Genomic DNA, 14,386 nt, shown 5'->3' on the forward strand with positions numbered 1-14,386 from the left:
CTCCATTTATTTAGATCTGCTTTGATTTCATTCCTCAGCACAGAGTAGTTTTCAGCACACGAGTCCCATCTGGTGAGATTTAAACCTAAGTATTTTATTCTTTTTTTTAGTGATTGTAAATGATCTTGTAAGTTGCAGTTTCCGGGTGCCTGGGTGGCTCAGTCAACTGAGCGTCTGACTCTTCATTTCTACTCAGGTAACGATCTCACAGGTCGTGTGTTTGAGCCCCACATTGGGCTTTTTGCTGACAGCATGAGGAGCCCGCTTGGGATTCTTTCTCTCCTCTTTCTCTGCTCTTCCCCTGCTCACGCTCATGCGTGCATTTTCTCTCTCTCTCTCCTCAAAATAAGCTTAAAACAATTTTTTTAAAGTAGCAGCACATTGGAATACAGTGGATTTTTGTATGTTGACCTTGTAGCTTGTGACCTTGCTGAATTCAATAGTTCTGGGAGGTCTTTGGTAGATGCCTTGGGCTTTTCTGCATAAACAATCATGTCATCTGCAAATAGGGACAGTTTTATTTTTTCCTTTCTGATCTCTATGTCATTTATTTACCTTTCTTGTCTTATTGGGTTTTGGTCTTTCATCAGTAAGTATGATATGAGCAGTCAGTATTTTGTAAATGCTATTTGCTAAGCTATTTTATTCATGTAGCATGTTTATAAATATTTATATTTACATATATTCACAGAAGAAATTTACTTATTTATATATGAATTGCTCTTTATCCCTAATCTGCTGAAAATTTTTTTCATGAGTGGGTATTGAGTTTTGTTAAAAATTTTTTTGCATCGGGGTGCTTGGATGGCTCAGTTGGTTAAGTGTCTGACTCTCGATTTCTCCTCAGGTCATGATCTCATGGTTCATGTGCTTGAGCCCACATCAAGCCTGATGATAGCTTGGAGCCTGCTTGAGATTCTCTTTCCCTCTCTCTCTGCTCCTCCCCTGCTCACACTTTGTCTCTCTTTCAAAATAAATAAACATTTAAAACAAAACAATTTTTTTGCATCTAACAAACACAAAAACTTTTTGTTTTAATTTTTTAATGTTTATTTATTTTCGAGACAGAGACAGAGAGAGACAGAGCGCGAGCAGGGGAGGGTCAGAGAGAGAGGGAGACATAGAATCCGAAGCAGGCTCCAGGCTCTGAGCTGTCAGCATAGAGCCCAATGCGGGCTCAAACCCACGAGCTGTGAGAACATGACCTGAGCTGAAGTCAGATGCTTAACCGACTGAGCCACCCAGGCGCCCCACAAATACTTTTTTTGATTCAATTGGTATGATCATCTGACATTTCTTGTCTACCTGTGAATATGGGCGATTACACTGGCTGATTTCCAAGTACAGAGCCAGTTTTGCATCCCTAAGATAAACTTCATTTGGTAGTGGTGTATAATGTTTTAATATGTAGCTGAATTGTTTGCTAATATTTTGTTAAGGATTTGTGCTTTGCATCCATGAGAACTACTGGTCTGTTTTCCTTTTCTGTGCTGTCTCTGGTTTGGGGGTCAAGGTAATACTGGCTTCCCAAAATGAATTGGGGAGTGCTCCCTTCTCCTCTGTTTTCTAGGACAGATTGTATAGAACTGGTGTTTTTCTTTCAGATTCAAGTGTATTTTAAGCCGCTGTTTGCAACTTGTCTGCTATTGTCCCATTGGCCAAAACAAGTCCCGTGGCTGTGGCCCATGGAGACAACAGGAGGGACGGTCTACCTCCAGTGGGCGGAGATGCAAACTCACAGGGCAGAGGGAGTGGGTACTGGGAAGGGAGAAGACCTGGGACCAGCGGGGCAATCACAGAGTCCTTGGGAGCTCACTTTCGGGTATATTTCACCCCACTAAGCTCTTTACTCCAGGCTGTAAGCACCCACCGGCCAGTGCATGCTGGGCCTTCCTGGAACCCGCGTCTGCCTGACTGGACCCTCCCAGCAGGGGCTTTTGGATGCTGTCTGTGCATATAGGTACACTGGATTTAAGCACAGTGTATAAATCAAATCCCCAGTGTGGAAATGACAAAAGACCTTCCTTACAGAATAATGTTTTATTTATTTTTGAGAGAGAGAGAGAGAGACATAGTGCAAGCTAGGGAGGGGCACAGAGAGAGGGAGACACAGAATCTGAAGCAGGCTCCAGGCTCTGAGCTGTCAGCACAGAGCCCTGTGTGGGGCTCGAACTCACAAACCGTGAGATCATGACCTGAGCTGAAGTCAGACAATTAACTGACTGAGCCACCCAGGCACCCCAAGACCTTCCTTACAGAATAATCAGTGATCAAATGACAAGACTCTGTAAATGAGTTCCCCGAACAGGATTTAATCTACTCAGTGTGGTTTATTCCCATTTTTCCGATTGTTTCATTCGCCAGCCTTTCTGTCGGTGACTACTGTGTTTGCGCCCATGGAGAGTTCAGAGAAGGATGAAATCTGGTCCCCAAAGATCTTTGAAGCCTCGTTTCCCCCACACCCATCTCTGCCTTATGCCTGCACCCCCCTCCCCCCCGACACACACACTTGTACCCCGGGACCTTTGCACATGTTGTTCTCACATCTTTCCTGCCACCTCCTTACCTGGCATCTCCTTCTCAACTGTCAAGACTCAGCTCAGAGTGTCTGGGGACACTTTGCTGATGTCCCGACTCAGGAGGAGGACGCTTCTCTGAGCTGTCCCAGAAGGATGCTCAGGTGACTCAGCCCTGGGGGTGCCACTTGTCTTTTTCTCTTCTGGACTGTGACACCCTCAAAGGCTGGAACCGAGTGGCTGTCTGGGTCCCCGGCACCCAGCCCAGGGTCCAGTGCAGCACAGGAGTTTGACAGCTGACAGTCGAAGGCCTGAGTGTCTGTAGGCTGACCGTGGTGATCACAGCCCACAGACAGAGACTCTGGGGTCCACCTGATGTGTCTGTGGGGAGCAGCCCTTCTCAGGCCTGGAGGGGTGCGCTAAAGGCGGCTTTCCGTCCTCAGCCCTCAGCTCCTCCCTTAGGGCTGCTGACTACACCTTAGGGAGGAGAGGTCGGAGGCAGCCTGGAAGGGAGGGTGACCTCAGACCCTACCTCAGCGAGGCGTGGCCTCGAAGGTCAGGAAAGCCTGGCATTCTGGACCCTGCTCAAGGGAGCCCGAGCTTCCCTCAGAGACTCGTTCCCAACAGACCGGATTTCCCACAGCCTCTCCTCTTCCCGTTCGGCCTTCTTCCTCATCTCTCCGCTTCTGTTGTTCCCACCACCCGGAACACCTTTCCCTGTTTCTCTTCGCTTTGCCCATCACGGCCTGTTCTTCCAGGCCTTTCCTCCCAAGCAGCCACAGGCTGAGGCTGAAAGTTTGCGCCAAGGGTCGGCCCTCAGGGAATTCTAACCAGCTTCGGATTTTCCACTAAATATTTTCCGGGTGTGAGTTTGGACTCTCCCCTGAGGGTGACCTGGGAGCTGGCCAAGCTGGACTTGGCCCAGAGTAGTGGCCAGGAAGAGTGGGCAGCTCCTGCCCCCTGGAGTGAGATAAGCAGCTGGACCCCAGCACTCCAGTGGGACTATTTTCAGCTGCTCGTTCCCGGCAGGCCGGGCCTGCTTTGGGCCTGGAGGGAGAACAATGGGCCATTGAACCTTATCCAGCCCTGTGCCCTGCGAGGCCCGTGGAGGGCAAGTGACAGTGTATGTGCTGGGGACTGGGGGCTGTGCTTGGAGGCCGGGGGAGGGCGGGGAACAGAAGCACAGAAGTGCCCCCCCCCCCCCCGCCACCCTCACCCCCATGCTGACCAACCGACAGGCAGGAAGAGATTCTATTGAGAACTCTTTGTCAGACTTCCTGTGAGGCCAGGTGCTGGGCCAGCTGAGCCCCTCCAGAAGGCCGTTCTCAGCAGCCGCCTCACGAACACTTCTTAAGCCAGATACCGTGTTAAGCGCCACACGGGCTGTCTCCCGTCTATCAGCCTCATTGTACAGATGTGGAAACTGAGGCCCAGCTCAGACGCGTCAGTTACTTGCTCACGCAGCAAGCAAGAGGAGCGGTCGGGACTCAGACCCAGGTCCTCTCTCTCTCCTTCCAGTGGGCGGGACACTGCGGAGTTTTCCTACCCCGGCCTGTCCCTCTCAGGCCCTCGCCGGGACTTGTGGACTTTGGTCTCTCCTTCCTAATGGCTCTGACTTCATGAACCACCTGGGGCACATCGCTTGCTTTCTCTGGGCCTCAGTTTACTCATCTGTACAACGCAGGGGCGAGGAGTTGTTGAGGGTGGAACCAGAGGCCGATCGGGGGGGGAGGGGTGGTGCGTGGTCAGGCCTCCTTCCTTTCCAGCATTTGAGGATTTAAAGAGCCTGAACCGAAGTTCTGCTCATCCTGGAAGCCGTTCACAGGAAATGCTCTCCGAACCTCTCCGGGGTGTGGTGGGTTTGCGGCTCCGAAGGACGGGAAGTCAGCTCTGTCCAGAGCCTTCGGGAAACTCAGTCCGAAAGGGGAGGCAGGCCCATAAATCGGTGATGGCGGGGCCACGAGAGAGATGCGTGGAAACGGCCGTGCTAGCTTCCACAGACCCGCTGGCCCAGACAACAGAAATGACTTCCTCACCGCTCCAGAAGCTGCAAGCCCTAGCTTAGGTGTTAGAGGGTTGTTTCTCTTGAGCCCTCTCGCCTTGCCTTGCAGATGGCCACCTTCTCCTTGTGTCTCCGCATCATCCTCCGTGGATGTCTGTCTACATCTCCCCTTCATATAAGGACACCGATCCCACTGGATTAGGACCCCCCTCTAATGACTTCATTTGAACGTACCTCTGCAAAGGCCCTATCTCAAACGCAGTCACATTCTGGGAACCTGGGGGTTAAGACTTCAGTATATGAATTTGGGAGTGGGGACACGATTCAGCCCAGAACAATGGCTCTTGAAAATAACGGACAGGGGTGCCTGGGTGGTTCAGTCAGTCGAGCGTCCAACTCTTGATTTTGGCTCCAGTCACGATCTCACGGTTCGTGGGATCAAACCCCGAGTTGAGCTCTGCACCGATGGCTCGGAGCCTTCTTGGGATTCTCTCTCTCTTTTCTCTCTCTCTCTCTCTCTCCCCCCCCACCCCCCGCCTACATACTTGTGCTCTCTCTCAAAATAAATAAATTTTAAAAATACATAAAATGGCTGACAGCAGCTGCTTTGCATAATGGCACAGAGTGAATGTGTCTCAGGTGGGGCTCCTCTGGGGGTCTCCCAGGAGCTAGCCAGACAAAGCTCTCCCTCATAACGGGAGAAGGGGGAGGGGCTCGGAGAGGGAGGAGTTTCCAGAACACTCTCAGTGTTCTCACTCCTCCCCCATCCCCGCTGGCAGGAGATCCTCCAGGGTCAGGGATGATTGACAAGTCCCCAGGAGTTGTGCCGCCTCTGATGGAGGCTTGTTGGTGCCCTGGGGTAGCTCCCTGCCTGCCCCGCACCGCGAGCAAGCTCTGCTCTCCGGATTAACTCTGCACTGCGAGGCCTTTGGGATAAGGTGGGTGGAGGTGTGTTTCCAGACTGGAGCCCAGTGGGCCGCTAGGGCAGAGGGCAGCCGTAAGGGCAGAAAGCAAGGAGGCCTGATGAGGACATCAGCCCTGCTGAAATCCACATGAACTTGGGGTGGTACATGCCAGGCTGGAGCTAAATCTCATCACATAGCATAGCACTAGCAGGAGGATATGGGGACACTACCCATTTCTACCTGGGAAGAAGGCACCTACGCTGGTCTGGAGAGGTGGACATCAAGGAAGCCTTCCTGTGGGAGGTGAAGACTAAGGAGCATTTTATTTATTTTTTTTAAATGTTTATTTTTGAGAGAGAGAGAGCATGAGCAGGAGAAGGGCAGAGAGAGGGGGGACAGAGGATCCAAAGCAGGCCCTGTGCCGACAACAGAGAGCTTGATGCGGGGCTTGAACCCATGAACCGCGAGATCATGACCTGAGCGGAAGTCGGATGCTTAACCTACTGGGCCACCCAGGTGCCCCAGAGGTGGGTCTTTGAGTGTGCATGAGAGATTGCCAGAGGAGGGCAAAGGCGTTCCAGGCAAAGGACCCTGTGAGGACCTAAGCCTGGTGTCTGCGACTCTAAATCACATCTTGCCGGGCAGTTTCACCCATGCAGGGCCCCAAACTAAGCTCTTCCCATAGGTAGTAAAAGCAGGTGGCCACGAGCGACTGGCTGGTGGGAAGGGTTCAAGGTGAAAAGGCACAGGAGAGAACAGAGGGGATGCTGGCCAGACCAAAGGGGGCCTGGAATGTTCAGAAGTGACTAAGTAAGGACTTTACTCATGCGGGGAGGCAGGAGAGGCTTTGAGCAGGTGGGGGTCAAGTGACATGACCTCAGGGAGGGAAATGCCTGATGGCCTTTGACTCGCCCCCAGTGACTGGTGTGGGGGTAGACGTGGAGCGGTGAACAGGACCCGGGAGCTCAGCGTGAGGCAGCCGAGAGGTCACGGAGGGCCGCCCCGGGCTCGGCAGTTGGTGTGGCTGCTGGCTGGCATCTTGATGAATGGCCTGCCTATTCCGAGGAGGGCTTGATGGTGGCTTTCCAAGAACGGCTGTTTCTTTCTCCCCTGCAGCTTCTGCTGGGGCCAGGAGGGGAGGGGCCTTTGAACCAGTCAAACCCCGCCTGGAACTCATGCTGACCAGGGCAGCTGAGGACGGACGGGAGCGGGACAGGCGTCAATCAAGCGCCTCCCCCTGTGCCTGGCCTGCACTGAGTACCTCGTACACCTGCACGTGGTCCCCCGACCATCCCAGGAGGCAGCTCTTGTTATTCCCATTTTACACACGGGGAAACCAGGGCTCAGGGAGGCAGGAGGATTTGTCCAAGGCCCCCGGGCTAGAAAAGGCCATAAATCCGGGACTTGCTGTCCAAAACTCCCATCTCCCGGGAAGCTCCCCTTGACCCCAGCTGGGCTGCCTCAGGTTCAAGAAATAGGGATGAGCCTCTAGCAACCTGGCCTGGCTGAGTCTCCTGGTCAGACAGGATGAATGGAGAGGTGGGTGGGGAGGAGGCCCACACCCCTGCTGTGTCCAGCTCCAGCCACTGCCCCCTCTCTCGGCTCCCATTTGGGCAGGGCCTGTGTCTCCGAAGACAGGAAAGGGGGGAGCCAGTGCCCCTCGTGGAGCTAAACCCTACACGGCTCCAGAGACTTCTCCTTTCCTTGTGGCTGCCGGGGGCCTGCCTTCACCTCTGTCTCCCCTATGAGCCTGTTTTCTCCTCTGATAAAATGGGGCAATGATGCTCCCTTGCTGGGTGGGTATGAGAGACAAGTGAGGCCATGTTTGTAGAGAGCCCAGGCGCCTGGGCACCGGCTCGGGGCACCTTTGCTGGGATTGCTGTGTCTTTGCTTGCTGACTCTTTGGCGCTGAAGGCGTGTGTTGTTGTTGGAAGGGGCAGGGGGGCTGGGCTTTGGCTCCTGCTCCCCGGGGGACACTGGGCCACATGCTTCTCTGAACTTCGGATTTGTTGCCTGTGGCCCTTTGGGCTGGGGAGCTCAGGACGGGGTGTCACCAGAGGCAACGTCTGGTTTTGACACTAAGGGCGGGGTCTCATGGTGTACAAATACATCAAATGGCCTCTTTCCCTTCAACTGCCTTCTCTACCTTCTGTGACTTCCCCCCAACAAACTGCCCTGGAAATGTCTTGAAAAGGTGCCACTTGGGATCGTGTGCCAGGGGAGGAGCAGGGAACCTTTCCCCAACATAGTCCCTCTTCCAGATATGCTTCTGGCCTGATTACAACATCCACGGACCGCATACATCAAATACACACGATACACACAAAATGTATCAGGCACACATAACACACACATTATGCACGCTGCACCTTATTCAGAGCACGCATCAGACACGTCACACGTCCACAACACAAACCATGCCACAAAAACACGCAACACACACGAACATACAAACACACACAAACACACCGTATATGCACATACTCCACCGTGCATGTCACACAACCCAGGCCGTATTCAGACGCATCACACGCAGGTTTATACACACACGCCTGCCCGCAGAACTTTGGTACATTTAGCATCTTTCGATCGAAAAAATACATTTCAACAAAAGCTCTGTGGGTTCGGTGATGCCCAAAAATGATTTGGTATTTCATTCAACCTGACAGTGTCTTCAGGCCGCTGAAAACCGGCCGTTTGAAGAGACATCAAACACATTCTTTATTCTGGTCCCGGACAGAGCCTAGGTCGTATGGATGGATCCAGGCCCCCCAGTGGGAATGCTGCACGCCCCAGAGCTCAGGGGTGCAAAAGTGGAGACCCCTGGTTCGAACACCACTCAGTCTCCCCCTTCCAGGGGGACTTTGGGCTCCAAGTCTCTTGCTCCTCGTCCCATGCATGGCTCCCCTCTCTCCAATCACAGGCCCGACGTTGTGTGCACGCGTGGGGGTGTATTTGTGATTGTGGGTGTGTGTCGGGGGAGGGAGGCGGGCATCGCGCCGGGCAGCCCTCGCCCTGCCATATCTATGAGCTCATGAACCGCTGTCCTGAGGATCCTCCTGCAGAGAAACTTCCCGGTCAGCTCCACCCAGAAGGGAGAGCGGATGGAAAATTGGAGCAAGCCCTCCTCTTGGGTCAGGGAAGAAAATATTCTTTTTCCCCCTTGTCTCTAAAAATATGCTCAAGCCTTTTTTGAGCCTTGATGCAATAAAAACCAGCTGTGGCTTAGAATGGCCCCCGCAGCTTTTGCCCAGGGAGAAGGCAAACAAAAACAGCCGTTGGAGGAGGGGTCAGTGCCTGTGTCTGGGCGCTGGGCCCAGCCTCCAGCTACCTCCGCCCTGGAATTGTATCCCAAATGGGTACGGAATAGTCCCCTGTGTGGGCTCAGGGCACCAGGGGTCACTTGGCCCTTCTTTTAATTCTTGGTGCGAGGATGACAAGATGACAGGAGGTGGATGACAGGACTCGGATTCCGCCCTCAAGCTACCCCTCATCTCCTGGGGGACACAGATGGGCACTCAAGGTACCCAGAACCAAGCTAAAGGAGTCCCTTGGTGACCTGGAGGAGGGAGAGGCCACGTCTGACATGGGGAACAGGAAGGCTTCCTGGAAAAGGTGACATTTGGATGGCTTCGAAGGAAGGGGACAGGGAAGGGGGTTCTAGGAGGAGGGACCAGCTTCAGCAGTGGCCTGGGGATGGGGACAGTGGTTACCGTGTGATGACCAGAATGTAAGGCAAAGGTGGGGGAACACAGGGAGATGAGCTTGGGGAGGTAGATTGGGATCCTGGGTGCTGGGTGAGATGTTCTGTGTGATAGGGAACCATGGAAGGTGCTTGAGCAGAGGAGGGACTTGTCTAGAAGTGGGCTGCTTGGAGGGTATTGGAGAGGAAATCTACTTGTCTAGTTGGAGCCAAGGTTTTATAGGAGAGGCCCTTAAAGAGGAAGTGCATCTTCTACCGGGACCTCCTGGCATCCTGGCCCATCCATCCCCATGGCACAAGCCCGTCTGGAGCACGGAGAGGAGCTAGGAATTTGGAGTCCAAAGATCTGGCTTCTAGTTCTGATCCTGCTGTGGACCCTGTGTCCTTGAATAGATCACTGTCCTTCCTAGGCCTCTACTTTCCCACTTGCAAAATGGGATCATGAGGTCTTGCCCTTTCTCTGGAAGATCAGTCCTGGGCCATGATGCCCTGATGACATGTGGGGAAGAAGAAAGACCCCAGAGAGGGGAAGGGACATTCTGCCACCAAGCACACCAGGGTGGGCACCCAGGTTCTGGAGGAGGGCTTCCTGGTATGGATTTGTGGGTTGGGGAGTCCCCTGGGGCCAGCCTCTGGCCATGACTTTGTCTCAGCCTCTCTGCAGGTGAGAAGCAGGTCAGAGCAGGTGAGGCCTGTTCCTCTGTCCTGGCGAAGGAACTTCAAGCGAGGCCTAACAGGGATACTCATGTCATCCTGTCTCATTCCGCCATGGAACCCTGTGAGGGTGGGCTTGTCATCCTTCCACAGAAGACAAAACGGAGGCCCGAGAGGTGAATTGACTCTCCCCAAGACTTTCGGTGGATACAGACGAGAGCTGGGATCTGAGCCTTGTCTGTCTGCCTGGGGCCGCTGTGCCCTGGGAGCCTCTCCTTCCAGCCACCTCTTGCTCCCTCCCACCACCGTTGGATCTCAGGCCCTCCTGGCCACACAGCGAGGGTCTAGGAAATATTTGTAGGATGGCTGGATGGCCTGGGGAGAAAACCCAGCCTGGGCCAGAGTCTCCTCAGCCAAAGTCCTTCCCTGGCCAGGGGAGATGCCCCCTCTTCAGGCCACCCCAGTGCGATGGCCCTTCGACATCCGCCAGTGTCCACACAGCCACCGAGGGAGGCCTGGCTGCCTGAAGGCCTGCTCCCCCGTCCTCCACCATGTCCAGCCCAGCAAGGTGAGTGGACACCAGGGCACGTTTAGGTAAATGCAGGTGACGGTCAATAGCTACCTGGAGTCTGCTGGGGTTGCCAAGAGCGGTCGAGGACTCCTAAAAAATTAGAAGGGGTCCCACAGTGGCAGATGAGCTAAAAGTCCTTGTGGTGTGTGTGTGTGTGTGTGTGTGTGTGTGTGTGCGCGCGCAGCAGGTCATGCCGTCTTCCTGCACCCACTCTCGAATTGGCCCTGGGTGCCTGTCGGTGTTTTCTGGAGCTTCGGAGTGGTGCCAGCTGCCTGGCAGCAACAGCCCTTCGAGGCAGGTGCCTCCTGGCGTCGTGGCAAGTCCGGTCTTCCGGACCCTGGGGTCCTCGGTCTTGCCCCCAAACCTCCGGGCGGCCCTGGATTCCCCGCTTCTCCGTGCCTCGGCCTGGACCTCTGCTACCTGCCAAGACTGCTTTCCTGTCTTTAGATCTTGTCCTGACCCCCCTCTCACCTTCTCTGGAGCTTCTCAGAGATCCACAGCAATCAGAGAAACGATGATGATGGGGCTCCGGGTGGCTCAGCTGGTGGAGCTTCTGATTCTTGATTTCGGCTCAGGTCATGATGGTTCGGGTCCGTGGGTTCCATCCCCGTGTCAGGCCCCATGCTGTCAGCACAGAATCTGCTCGGAATTCTCTCTGCCCCTCTCTGTGCCTCCCCTGCTTGCGTGTGCTCTCAAAATAAACTTAAAAAAAAAAAAAAACCAACAAGGAAATAATGATAATGATACGCTAATAATAAAGCCAGTGATGTTTTTGGTGCATTTTATCAGGCAGTTGTACCAGGTAGCTGTGCTAAATGCATTGCATTCATTCTTGCTTCCAATCCTTGCAATAAACCTAACAAGTAGTTAATTGTGTGGAGTCCTGACAAGAAACACATGGCCCCATCAAAGGACTGATTCACAGGGTGTCACACTTGAGAGCACTTTAGAATCACTGGGAGCATCACAATGCTGGTGCTTGTGTCCTGCCCCCCGGGGGTGGTGATTTAATTGATCTGGGGTGTTGGCCTGGGCTTTGGAATTTTTTTTAAGTTTATTTATTTATGAGAGAGAGAGAGAGGGAATGAGAGAGCAGGGGAGGGGCAGAGACCGAAGGGGAGAGAAAATCCCAAGCGGGCTCCCGGCTGTCCCAGCAGGGCTCGAACCCACCAACGGTGAGATCGTGACCTGAGCTGAAATCTGGAGTCAGACTCTTAACCGACTGAGCCACCCACGTGCCCCTGGGCTTTGGAATTCTTAAAAGGCCCCAGAAGATTCTAGGGTGCCGACGAGTTGGGGAACTACAGGTTTTTGTGAAAAGTTTAATGAAGGGATTTTTAAAAAGAGCTCTCTGGGGGTATTGTTAACGTCCGGTAAACGGCACTGACTTAACTTCTGTAATTTGATGAGGCTTTTTCTCCCACACGATTTGTCTTCTTGGGGCTGGTTTATTTCACTCGGCAGAGGGTCCTCAAGGCGCAGCCACGTTGTAGCGCGGGTCGGAATTTCCTTCCTTCCGAAGACTGAAGAGCGTCCCGTTGTACGTGTCTGCCACTCGGTGCTTATTCGTTCACCCGTTGGGGGCTGCGTGGGCTGCTTCTGTTTCTCGCTATTGTGAATAACGTTGTCGTGAACATGGGCGTACCAGCGTCGCTTTGATGCCCTGCCCGCAGGCTTTTGGACGTGGACCCGGAAGTGGGATTGCTGGGTCATACGGCCATTCTGTTCTTCTTTTTTTTTCCAAGGAACTTCCACACTGTTTTCCATAGCGGCTGCACCATTTTGTATTCCCCCCACTAGGGCACAAGCCTTCCAGTTTCTCCACGTCCTTCCTAGCCCTTGTTATGTCTGGGGGTGGGGGGTGTTGGGTGATGGCCATCCCTAGTGGGTGTGAGGTGCCTTCTGACTGGTTTTGGCTTGCATTTCTCAAATGAGGAGTGATGTGGAACATCCTTCTGCGCGCTTGCTGGGCGTTTCTGGATCATCTTAGGAGATTCATGAAAGGATTTTTTACTGAAGTGTGGAGAGGGGTTAAGGACCCAGTAGGGGATTATGATGACCCAGAGATAGTGACCGCAGGGGGCGTGAAGGGGCAAGAGGTCAGGATGCATGGAATAGGGGCCGCCTGACAGGAGTGGTGACCCCAGGACAGGGGCAGTGCCACCGACAGAACTGTGCCCCAGCAGAGTGCGTGTGGAAGCTCCCTGACCTCTCTCTCCGCCTGGTACCCTCTGACCTCCAGCCTGGGTGAGGTCAGTCTCCTGGGGAGCAGGGCAGGGCGAGGTGGATCGAGAGGCAGGGCAAACAGAATTATCCCTGAAAGCGGTATCTGTCACTAACTCCATTTTATTTTATTTTAAATTAATTAATTTTATTATTATTATTTTCTAATGTTTATTTTTGAGAGAGAGAGAGAGACGGAGTTCAAGCAGGGGAGGAGCAGAGAGAGTGGGAGACACAGAATCCGAAGCAGGCTGTTGGCACAGAACCCGACATGGGGCTCAAACTCAACAACCACGAGATTGTGACTTAAGTCAGACACAACCAGGCACCCCTATTTTACTTTTTAAATGTTTATTTATTTATTTTGAGAGAGGGAGAGAGAGAGAAGCAGAGAGAGAGGGAGGCCCAGAATCCCAAGCAGGCTCTTTGTCATCAATGTAGATAGAACACAACGTGGGGCTTGAACTCGTGAACCAGGAGATCATGACCTGGGCCGAAATCAAGAGTTGGAGGATTAACTGAACGAGCCACCCAGACACCCCACTAACTCCATTTATAGTTGAGGAAACTGAGTCAAGTTTGGCATGACCTTGGAGGTCATCAGACCAAGATTTGAACACTGGTCTAGGAGATGCCAGCCTGAATATTCTAGCTGTGGGCTCTACTATCTCCTGGCCATGGGCAGTGCTCTTGGATCACGGGAAGGGGCTCCTTCAGGCACTGTGCCAGCCCCTCCCTTGAACTTGGACAGGCTGATCTGCCTCCTTCTCCCTCCTTCCTCTTGCACCATTCAGCCAGGTTGAGTGGTGATTCTGTTCTTGATGGTGCCGGGGGCTGGGGAAGGAACTGTCACCCACTGAAGGCATCCAACCCTGTTGACCTTTGCCCGCATGCAGGGCTCCAACCTTGGCTTATTCTTATCTGCTCCTGGGGCCACCACATCCGAGAGCCGAGAGAGACTCACAGACTCTCTGGACCAAGCTTCTGCTTGTTCAGAAGGAGAAATGGAGGCCCGTCTCTCAGCGGGGACTAGCCCCCTGGCCTCCCGACCATCACCCTAGGGCTCCTCTGGTGTAGTCAGACCTGCTCACCAGAGGTGGTCATACTGTGCCCTCACCTCCCCGGGGCCCACAGGCCCAAAGATGCTGGGTTGTGGGTCACTCTCAAGCGTCCATTAAAGCAGGCCCCCTGGGCTGCCATTTGCCAGCACTGTACTGGTTCAGGATGCTCTTCCACACTCCAGGCTAAGAAAAAAACCGGGTTGGTCCGTGAGACGCGGGAACAGCCCTTTGGGAGGAGAGTCTGTTTTCGAGTACTTTGATGGCATCAGTGGCCTCTGTGTGGCTCAGTTGGGCAGGAGGGCCACTTTCCTCTCCCTCCAGCCCCCAGCCCTGCACCCCCTGTGCCTGGAGGGCCTCCCTTTGTGCACCTGCAGCCCAGAGGCCGTCCAAGACTCGGCCTGGAAGAGTCACAGGGTCTTGGGCTCTCCCCCCAGGGAAAGCTAGCAATCCCCAGGTCTAGTGCCTCACGGCTGTAGCACAGGGAAGTTGAGTGACTTCTCCTGGGCTGTCCCGAGATGCACACAGGTGCTGGCGCCGGCTCTGTCCGGCATTGGTGCGCTCCGAGCCCTTTCTTCCCGCCCCTTCCCTGGAATCCTGCACAGCAACCACCCGCTTGCATTTTTGCAAAGTGATGTCATCAGATAATGGTTTTTCCGTTCCTGGCGGAGCAGGAGTTCCAAATATTGCGCTGCGGAGGAGGGGCTCACGAGTGCTGATTGTCCACCCATGAGGCGCGGAGAGCTGGGTAGAC

The sequence above is a fragment of the Panthera uncia genome, chromosome D4 (genome assembly GCF_023721935.1).
Source record: "Panthera uncia isolate 11264 chromosome D4, Puncia_PCG_1.0, whole genome shotgun sequence".
Taxonomy (NCBI): domain Eukaryota; kingdom Metazoa; phylum Chordata; class Mammalia; order Carnivora; family Felidae; genus Panthera; species Panthera uncia.